The sequence below is a fragment of the Hordeum vulgare genome, chromosome 2H (assembly GCF_904849725.1).
Source record: "Hordeum vulgare subsp. vulgare chromosome 2H, MorexV3_pseudomolecules_assembly, whole genome shotgun sequence".
In the NCBI taxonomy this organism is placed as follows: domain Eukaryota; kingdom Viridiplantae; phylum Streptophyta; class Magnoliopsida; order Poales; family Poaceae; genus Hordeum; species Hordeum vulgare.
This window is the reverse complement of record NC_058519.1, coordinates 50,504,778-50,516,579: the sequence shown is the minus strand read 5'-3', so window position 1 is coordinate 50,516,579 and position 11,802 is coordinate 50,504,778.

Genomic DNA, 11,802 nt, shown 5'->3' with positions numbered 1-11,802 from the left:
AGATTTGAGATTGTCCATCTACATCATGTCATCTTGCTTAAGGCGTTACTTTGTTCTTATGAACTCAATACACTAGATGCATGCTGGATAGCGGTTGACGTGTGGAGTAATAGTAGTAGATGCAGAAAGTATCGGTCTACTTGTTTTGGATGTGATGCCTATATGTATGATCATTGCCATAGATAACGTCACGACTTTGCGCGGTTCTATCAATTGCTCGACAGTAATTCGTTCACCCACCGTCTACTTGCTTTCATGAGAGAAGCCACTAGTGAACACTACGGCCCCCGGGTCTACTCACAATTATCATCTCAGCTTTTACTTTTACTTTGCTTTGTTTACCTTTTGCTTTCAGTTCTCACTTTGCAAACAATCTATAAGGGATTGACAACCCCTTCATAGCGTTGGGTGCAAGCTCTTTGTGTTTGTGCAGGTACTTGTGACTTGACGCGATCCTCCTACTGGATTGATACCTTGGTTCTCAAACTGAGGGAAATACTTACCGCCGTTGTGCTACATCACTCTTTCCTCTTCAAGGGAACACCAACGCAAGGCTCCAAGGCCGCGGGGGAATCCTTTGCATATTTGCCAAGGAAATCCCTATAGGCATAGCCAGCAGCAGAGTGCAAAGAGCACACTTCTGTCAAGGACTCTTCTTCCCGCAGTGTTTCATGAGCTTCCCCTTCCAACCAGACACACGAGCTTTGAATTTGTCGATGATGAACTATAGTGCATGATCCTTAGTCGTGTTGTGACACGTCTCCGTCGTATCTACTTTTTCAAACTCTTTTGCCCTTGTTTTGGACTTTAATTTGCATGATTTGAATGGAACTAACCCGGACTAACGTTGTTTTCAGCAGAATTGCCATGGTGTTATTTTTGCGGAGAAATAAAAGTTCTCGGAATGACCTAGAAATTTACGAGGATTTTTTGTGGAATATATAAAAAATACTGGCGCAAGAATCAACCGGAGCAGTGGAGCGTGGATCCCACAAGCCCACCAGGCGCTCGTAGGCTTGTGGGGGCCACGGAGCTCCACCGCCTCCAAATCCAGCTCTATTTAGCCCCTTTCGTCCGGAAAAAAAACAGGGAGAAGAGTTCATTGCGTTTTACGATACGGAGGCGTCGCCACCTCCTGTTCTTCCTATGGAGGGCAGATCTGGAGTCCGTACTGGGCTCCGGAGAGGGGAGATCGTCGCCATCGTCATCTCCAACCTTCCTTCATCGCCAATTCCATAATGCTCTTCACTGTTCGTGAGTAATCTCATCGTAGGCTTGCTGGACGGTGATGGGTTGGATGAGATCTATCATGTAATCGAGTTAGTTTTGATGGGGATTGATCCCTAGTATCCACTATGTTCTGAGATTGATGTTGCTACTACTTTGCCATGCTTAATGCTTGTCACTAGGGCCCGAGTGCCATGATTTCAGATCGGAACCTATTATGTTTCCATCAATATATGTGTGTTCCTGATCCTATCTTGCAAGTTCTAGGCACCTACTATGTGGTATGACCCCGCAACCCCGGAGTGACAATAGCCGGAACCACTCCCGGAGATGACCATAGTATGAGGAGTTCATGTATTCACCAAGTGCTAATGCGTTGTTCCGGTTCTCTATTAAAAGGAGAACCTTAATATCCCGTAGTTTCCATTAGGACCCTGCTGCCACGGGAGGGATGGACAATAGATGTCATGCAAGTACTTTTCCCTAAGCACGTATGACTATAAATGGATTACATGCCTACATTACATTGACGAACTGGAGCTAGTTACATATCTCTCCGTGTTATAACTGTTGCATGATGAATATCATCCGGCATAATTATCCATCACCGATCCAATTCCTACGAGTCTTTCCTACTGGTCCTTTCTACGTTACTTTGCCGCTAGTTCTGTCACTTCTGCAATTGTTACTCTGTCTCTACTGCTGCTACTGTTACCGTTTCTACTGTTGCTATCACACTACTCTACTACTGATACTTTGCTACAGATACTAAGTCTTTCAGGTGTGGTTGAATTGACAACTCAACTGCTAATACTCGAGAAAATTCTTTGGCTTCCCCTTGTGTCGAATTAACAAATTTGGGTTCAATACTCTACCCTCGAAAACTGTTGCGATCCCCTATACTTGTGGGTTATCAAGACTATTTTCTGGCGCCGTTGTCGGGGAGGCATAGCTCTATTCTCTGAGTCACTTGGGATTTACGTCTGCTGATCACTATGAGGAATCTGAGAGATCCAAAAACTAAAGTATTGACCTCAACTACGAGGACACGTAAGGAACTGCCATCTAGCTCTGCACTTGATTCACCTTCAGTTATGAGTAAGTTTGCGACACCACCTCCTGCTAGAAATTATGATATGTCGCATGTGCTTGATCATGCTACTTCTGTTGTCCATGATGCTTGTGATGATGCTTTGCTTGATACTACTTTGCCACTAGGTGCATTCCTAGATGCACAAATTGCTAGAGTTGCTGCTAGATGTGATGATACTTCTGAAACTGCTGAGATTATTGAAGTAGAACCTGCTATTTCACCTGTTAGAACTAGCTCTCCTAGATATGAATTGCCTGATATGCCTGAGGGTTATGTTATGGAGGGAGAGATAGCTGAGGATTTTCTTTCTTGTTAGGATAGCTATAATGTTGAGAAATTACTGCGCAAGTGGAAAGAAAAATCTTTGAACGCTAGGATGAAATACGACCCGAAGTTTGCTACTTCGCCTATCTTTGTGACCGATAAGGATTATGAATTCTCTGTCGACCCTGAGTTAATCACTCTGGTCGAATCTGATCCTCTTCACGGTTATGAGTCTGAAACGGTTGTAGCACATCTTACCAAACTGCACGATATAGCCACCCTATTCACGAGTGAGGAAAAGATCCGCCACTACTATATCCTCAAGTTGTTTCCTTTCTCGCTAAAGGATGATGCTAAGACTTGGTTCACTTCTCTTGCTCCTGGTTGTGTGCGTAGCCCCCAGGATATGATCTACTACTTCTCTGAAAAATATTTCCCTGCCCATAAGAAGCAAGCTGCCTTGCAGGAAATAAACAACTTTGCGCAAGTTGAAGAAGAGAGTCTCCCACAAGCTTGGGGAGGCTTGTCCAGCTACTGAATGTTTTGCCCGATCACCCTCTTGAGATGAATGAAATACTTGATATCTTCTATAATGGACTAACCGATGCTTCTAGAGACCACCTAGATAGTTGTGTTGGTTGTGTTTTTAGGGAACGAACTCTAGAACAAGCTGAGATCCTATTGAATAATATCTTGTGCAATGAGAATGCTTGGACTATTCCCGAACCACCTCCTAAGCCAACTCCGAAGAAAAGAGGTATCCTATTCCTTAGTCCTGAAGATATGCAAGAAGCTAAGAAATCTATGAAAGAGAAAGGCATTAAATCTGAAGATGTCAAAAATCTACCACCTATCGAAGAGATCCATGGTCTTGATAACCCGATACAAGTAGTAGAGGTAAATTCTCTTCGTAGATTCAATGAGAGTGATATTCCTTTTGATAAACCTGCTAGCTTATGCCTGGATGAATTTGATAACTTTGTTGCCAAACAACAAAGTTTCAATGATTATGTTAGCAGACAATTGGAACAGAACGCTCATATGCTTAGTCATTTAAGTGCTTGAGTGGACAGAAACGTCAAAGATCTTAAGCTGTGGAGTAAACATGCCTCTATGGTTACTACTCAAGTAGAACAAGTACTTAAGGCTCAAAATGACTTGCTCAATGAGATGAATGACAATTCTGTTAGAGTCGTCACTAGAGGCGGTCGAATGACCCAGGAACCTTTGTATCCTGAGGGTCATCCTAAGAGAATTGAACACGATTCTCAAGGAGTTAGCACTGATGCACCTAGTCATCCTAGGAAGAAGAAGAAAGATGATAGGAACTTGCACGCTAGCAACCCTGTTGCTGCTACACCTGAGAATCCAAATGATGTCTCTGTTTATGATGCTGAAACGCAATCTGGTGATGAACATGAGCCTAATGATAATGTCGATAGTGATGTTCATGTTGATGCTCAACCTAGCAATGATAAGGATGTGGACATTGAACCTGTTGATCTTGATAACTGACGTCAGCTGTACTTCCCTGGCAATGGCTCCAGAAAAGGGCTGATCCTGCAATCTCTGGCATTAGCTAGACGAATGCTTATGACAACGAACCTTCTCCTGCAGCGGCACCAAAAGAATGTTGAAAGCACTCCCCGGCAATGAAACTAGAAGAATGTTGTTAATGGCCCACCAGCGCGTGGGTTTGCAGCAGTTTTCGAGGGTAGAGTATTTGAGCCAATTTGTTGGTTTACCAGTCGGGAGGTGAGAGTATACTATCAAGTATTAGCAGCTGAATTTGTCAGATTCAACCAAACCTGAAAGATTAGTATGTGCAAGCACAGTAATAACAGCAAAGTAACGAGTAACAGCAGTGTAACGAGCAATAGCAGTGGCAAGGAACAGCAATAGTGACACTAGTAGCAAGTAGCAACAGTAGCAAGCGACAGTAATAGCAACAGTAGCAGCAGAGCAAAACAAGTAACAACAGTAGTAGGACAAACTCGTAGGCAATGGGTCGGTGATTTGTTTGGATGATATTCGTCATGCAACAGCTATAACGCGGAGAGATAAGTGGCTAGCTCTCGTTCGTCAATGTGATGTAGGCATGCATTCCGTGTGTCGTCATACGTGCTTAGGGAAAAGAACTTGCGTGACATCTATTGTCCATCCCTCCCGTGGCAGCGGGGTCCAAAAGGAAACTACGGGATATTAAGGTTCTCCTTTTAATAAAGAACTGGACCAATGCATTAGCACTTGGTGAACACATGAACTCCTCAAACTATGATCATCACCGGGAGTGATTCCGGTTATTGTCACTCCGGGGTTGCCGGATCATAACACATAGTAGGTGACTACAACTTGCAAGTTCGGATCTAAAACACACATATATTGGTGACAACATAATAATTTCATATCTGAAATCATGGCACTCGGGCCCTAGTGACAAGCATTAAACATGGCAAAGTAGTAGCAACATCAATCTCAGAACATAGTGGATACTAGGGATCAATCCCCATCAAAACTAACTCGATTACATGATAGATCTCATCCTACTCATCACCGCCCAGCGAGCCTACGAATAGATTACTCACGGACGACGAAGAGCTTCATGGAATTGGAGAGGGAAGAAGGTTGATGATGACGATGGAGACGATTTCCCCTCTCCGGAGGCCAAGACGGACTCCAGATCTGCCCTCCAAATGAAGAACGGGTTCTGGCGGCGCCTCCGTATCAAAAACGCGACGAAAACTTCTCTTTTTATTTTTTCTGGGACGAAAGACAACTTATAGAGCTGGAGTTGGGGGCGGCAGGTGCCTGTGGGCCCCACAAGCCTGCCCACCACCACCAGGGGGTGGTGGCGGAGCAAGGGCTTGTGGCCCACCGGCCCACCCCCTGAGGTGGAACTTGGCGCAGGTATTTTTGATATTTTCCAAAACTGCTCCCCGTAAATTTTCAGGACGTTTGGAGAACTTTGATTCCTGCACAAAAATAACACCAAGGCAATTCTGCTAAAAACAGCATCAGTCCACGTTAGTTCCATTCAAATCATGCAAATTATAGTCCAAAACAAGGGCAAAAGAGTTTGGAGAAGTAGATACGTTGGAGACGTATCAACTCCCCCAAGCTTAAAACCTTGCTTGTCCTCAAGCAATTCAGTTGACAAACTGAGAGAGAAAGAAAAACTTTGACAAACTCTGTTTGATCTTGTTGTTGCAACTATGTCTAACTCATAACCAGAATTTCAGCAAGATCACAAGTTAACCACATAAGCAAATGACACAAAGGTCTCACGGTAAACTAATATCAATGGCATAATCAGCTAATGAGAAAATAACAATGAGTTTCAAATACCAACACTTCAATCAAAACAAGCATGAAGCAATATGAATAGGTGGTATCTCGCTAGCTCTTTCTGAGATAAATGCAGAGCACTTTCAAAGATCAAGGGCTGACTAAACATTGTAATTCATAGCAACGAAGATCCAGTCATAGTCATACTCAATATCAATCAAAAGCAAAGCATAAAAATGACAGAGGTGCTCTCTAATTGGTGCTTTTATAAGAGGAGGATGACTCGACGGGAAAATAAATAGACAGGCCCTTCGCAGAGGGAAGCATTGATTTGCAGAGGTGCCAGAGCTCAAGCTTTGAAAACAGAGATAATAATTTTGGGTGGCATGCTTTCATTGTCAACGCAATGACAAAGAGTTCTCAATATCTTCCATGCTACTCATGCTATAGGCGGTTCCCAAACAGAAAAGTAAAGTTTTAACTCCCCCAGCACCAATCAATCACACTCCACGGCTAGCCGAATCCTCGGGTACCGTCCATACTAACATCAATCCGGGGGGAGTCTTGTTTTACAGTTATGTTTTCGATTTAAGCATGGAACTGGGCATCCCAAATACCGGCCCCTTTCTCGTGAAGGACTGTGAATAAACACATGTCGAGGATAACACTCCTAGCATGGAAGATACCTATAGCCCTCTGTCACCACATGAGCGGTTCGGGCATGCAAAACAGATTTATTTCTTGAAGGTTTAGAGAGTGGCACATGCAAATTTACTTGGAACGGCAGGTAGATATCGCAAATAGGTAGGTATGGTGGACTCTCATGGAAAAAAAATTGGTTTATGGAAGTGGATGCACAAGCAGCATTCCCTCTTAGTACAAGTGAAGGCTAGCAAAAGACTGGGAAGCGACCAACTAGAGAGCGACAACAGTCATCAAGATGCAATGAGTTTGACTAACATTAAATGCAAGCATGAACAAGATATAAATCACCATGAACAAGAACATCATAGAGGCTATGTTGATTTTGTTTCAACTACATGGATGAACATGCGCCAAGTCAAGCCACTTGAAACATTCAAAGGAGAATACCATCCTATCATACTACATCATAGTCATCTCAAAATATATGTTGGCAATCAAGACAAACCATTATAAGCTCTCAGCTAAATAAGCATGGCATCAGAAACTATGATCTCTAAGTTGTCATTGCAAACATGGTTCTCTCACAACAAAGCTAAATCTGGGTCGACAAGCTAGTCATATTTACAAAAACAAAATAGATAGAGTTCATACCAGCTTTTTAGTCTCAGTCACTTCATCATATATCATCATTGTTGCCTTTCATTTGCACGATCGAACGATGAAAATGATAATAAGCGCATTGGATAAGCTGAATCTGCAGGCAAACACAAAAGAGAAGACAAAATAATATGGCTCTTTGAAAGCTAAACAGGTAAGCATGCAAGAACCAATAAACATTGTAACCAATATCTTCTACCTTGACACAAAGAAAAAGAAAGCTATTTACACGGGAAAGCTCCCAACAAGAAAAAGAAGAAAGAAAAATCTTTTTGGGTTTTCTCAAAAGGACACAAAACAAGAAAACAAAAAGAAACTAGCATGGATAATACAGTGGCAAAGTGTAAACACCGGCTAACAAAGCGAAAGCATAAGCATGAATGTAAAGTCAGTGAGAACACGTACTCCCCCAAGCTTAGGCTTTTGGCCTAGCTTGGTCTACTCCCATGGTGGGAAATAACCAGCTCCAGGATACTCTGGAGCAGACTGTGGATGCCGCTGCTGTGCGAGCTCCTCTGGCTCCCACTGATAAACTGGCGTCTGGTACTCGACTGGCGGCTCGGGCACGGGCGCCTGTGGTTAGGCCAAGCCCCAATATGCGTAGATGTCTGCGGGCGTAATAGTGTACCTGCCTGCATGAAGATCAAACAAAGAAGTAGCAGGCAAAGTAATAGTCTCTCGAGTACCCTGACTAAACACCAGGTTATAAATCATCCGTCTACTAGCATCTCTATCCAGAAAATCATGGCGAACCATGCTATCATAATACAGATATCTCTCAAGGAGGAGCATCTCTCCTTCCTCTCCCAGTCTAATGGGTATCTCAAAGTGTCTGGCAAGACGGGTAGCATAGATACCTCCATAGACAACACCCTTAGAACGGTTCAGGTTCAACCGTTGGGCTACTATAGCGCCCAAGCTATAAGTCTTATCGTTATAAAGGCCTTCGCGCAAAACCGCAAGGTCTGGAGAACTAAGTGATCCAGCCTCCCCACGGCCAATCAAACATTTTCCCACAAATAGTGAGAAGTACCGAAGCACAGGAAAATGTATGCTAGCAATTCTAGCGCGAGACACTCCTCTCTCCTCTCCAACAGCAATAGAACCAATGAAATCCTCCAAGTCCCATGGACGAGGGTCATGGATATCCCCAACATAAGGTAATTTGCATACATTGCAAAAGTCCTGCAGCATCATGCACTCGGGAACATCGTATATCATGAACTCAACCACGGGAGGATTCTTCCTCGGATAAAAGTTGAAGCTTTGAACAAAAATATTGGTGAGGAGGAGATATTGTGGGCACTTATCTTCAACGAACGCAGTAAGACCTGCGTTCTCCACCAAGTAATAAAAGTCTTCATAAAGTCCGGCGGCGCGCAAAAATTCATCACTTGGCCACTCGCACGCTCGAACTTCTGTGACTCGAGGGACTGCGTACTTGGGGTGATTCTTCTCGTCCTCCTTGGGGTTACGGCTTGAAGAGCCTCTCAAGAACCTCCTCATCTCTTCCTTTTTGTAGCTCTGAAAAATTCTGAAATTTTTAGAGACTTCGAAAGAAAAGTGAACAAGGATCAACCCAACTTGTAGCAACTACTCCTACTAGTGCCTAGAGACCGTATCACGCGCTAAAACTACTTGGGACCAGCTAAAATCAACTTTTCTAGCTCAAGAACAAGGTCACCAAGGTAGCAAGAATTCGCGAAGTATAAAGCACTAGAGCACAAACTAATTGGACCAATGGAGGAGTCACTTACCAAGGAGTAATTTCTCCAAAACAGTTCGGAGAATGGTGCTTTAAGCAAGGAGATCGAAAATCACAGCCAAATGAGCAAGAACACGAGTTTGAGCTGCGAAACAATTTTTTCTGGAGGTGGAAGAAGAGGCTGAGAGCTGGAGTGAATGGAGGGGGTGCCTGTGGGCCCCACAAGCTTGCACCCCGCCACCAGGGGGTAGGTGGCGGTGGGGGGGGGGGGCTTGTGGCCCACTGGTCAGGCCCCCTGACCAGCTCTCAGGCCCAGAAATTTTCAAAAATTCCAGAAAAAATCATACTAAATTTTCAGGACCATCGGAGAACTTTTATTTTGTGGTATTTTTCTCCGGGACGCTAAAACAGAAAACAGGAAAAGCTAAACTAATTCCATCATTTTTCTTCTAAGCAACAGAAAATGAAGACTCAAAACAGAGGTATGTGACTCTCTGATTCATCCGTTTCATGGTCATCGAAAGAAATTTGTCAATGGGGTTGATCAAGTCCTTATGACAAAACCTTCTCGAATTGCAAGAGAGAACGGAGAATTTTCGAATAGCCACTAAGTCACCTCAATGGGGATATGGATCTCCCCGACAAGCAAATCATACTTCATCTTGACACGAGGAATAGGGCATTCAAAGCTCCCAATGAGAATCGATGAAGTCTTTTCGATAGCATTGATGCAATGTACTGGATATCGTTTCTTCGGGAAGTGTGTGGTGTGCTCATTACCGTTGACATGGAAAGTGACATTGCCTTTGTTGCAATCTATAACAGCCCTTGCAGTGTTTAAAAGGGGTCTTCCGAGGATGATAGCCATGTCATCGTCCTCGGGAATATCCAAGATAACAAAGTCTGTTAAGATAGTGGTATTAGCAACCACAACAGGCACATCCTCGCAAATGCCGATAGGGAAAGCAGTTGATTTGTCGGCCATTTGCAGAGAAATTTCAGTGGGTGTCAACTTATCCAACTCAAGTCTATGATAAAGAGAGAGCGGCATAACACTAACACCGGCTCCAAGGTCACATAAGGCAGTTCTTACGTAGTTTTCTTTAATGGAGCAAGGTATAGTGGGCACTCCGGGATCACCAAGTTTCTTAGGAGTTCCACCTTTTAAAGTGTAATTGGCAAGCATGGTGGAGATCTCAAGATCTGGTATCTTCCGTTTATTAGTCACGATATCTTTCATGTACTTGGCATACAGAGACATCTTGAGCATATCAGTTAACCGCATCTATAGAAAGACGGGTCTTATCATCTCAACGAAGCGCTCAAAATCCTCATCATCCTTTTTCTTGGATGGCTTAGGAGGAAAGGGCATAGGTCTCTGAACCCATGGCTCTCTTTCTTTACCATGCTTCCTAGCAGTAAAGTCATTCTTATCGTATCTCTTAGGTTGTGGATTATCAGGATTAACCGTAGGTTCAATCTCCACATCCTCATCATTGCTAGGTTGAGCATTGTTATGAACATCACTGTCCATATTGTCACCAGGTTCATGTTCATCACCTGATTGTGTTTCTGCATCAGACGCAGAGATATCATTAGGTTCTTCCGGTGTGACAGTATTTGGTGAACAGGCGTGCAGGTTTCTATCATCCTTCTTCTTCCCCTTAGGATGACTAGGTGTATCAGCATTGATTCCTTGAGACTCTTGATCAATTCTCTTAGGATGACCTTCAGGATACAAAGGTTCCTGAGTTATTTTGCCTCCTCTAGTAATGACTCTAACAGAGTTGTCATTTAATTCATTGAGCAGGTCATTCTGAGCTTTAAGTACTTGTTCTACGTGAGTAGTAATCATAGAGGCATGTTTACTTAGAAGCTTCAGAGCATTGACATTTGTGTCTACACAAGCACTTAAATGGCTAAGCATACGAGTACTTTGTTCCAAATGTCTGCTAACATAATCATTGAAACTCTGTTGTTTGGCAACAAAGTTGTCAAATTCATCAAAGCATAGGCTAGCAGGTTTATCAAAAGGAATATCACTCTCGTCAAACCTACACAGAGAATTCACTTCTACTACCTGTATCGGGTTATCAAGACCGTGGATCTCTTCGATAGGTGGTAGATTTTTGACATCTTCAGATTTAATGTCTTTCTCTTGCATAGATTTCTTGGCTTCTTGCATATCTTCGGGACTAAGGAATAGAATACCTCTTTTCTTAGGAGTTGGCTTAGGAGGTGGTTCGGGAATAGTCCAAGCATTATCGTTGATCAAGAGGTTATTCAGTAGGGCCTCAGCTTGTTCTACAGTTCGTTCCCTAAAAACACAACCGGCACAACTATCTAGGTAGTCTCTAGAGGCATCGGTAAGTCTGTTATAGAGGATATCAAGTGTCCCGTTCTTCTTAAGAGGGTGATCAGGCAAAGCATTCTGTAGCTGGACGAGCCTCCCCCAAGCTTGTGGAAGACTCTCTTCTTGGAGTTGAGCAAAGTTGTATATTTCCTGCAAGGCAGCTTGCTTCTTATGGGCAGGGAAATATTTCTCACAGAAGTAATAGACCATCTCCTGGGGACTACGCACACATCCAGGAGCAACAGAGGTGAACCAGGCTTTAGCATCATCCTTTAGAGAGAAAGCAAAAAGCTTAAGTATATAGTAGTGTCGGATCTTCTCCTCATTAGTGAAAAGGTTGGCTATTTCAGATAGTTTGGCAAGATGGGCTATGACCGTCTCAGACTCATAACCGTGAAAAGGATCAGATTCGAGTAGAGAGATTATCTCAGGGTCGACAGAGAATTCATAATCCTTATCGGTGACAAAGATAGGCGAAGTAGCAAACTTCTGATCATTTTTCATCCTAACTTCTCGAGATTTTTCCTTCCACTTGAGAATTAATTTCTCAGCGTCATAGGCATCCTTACACGC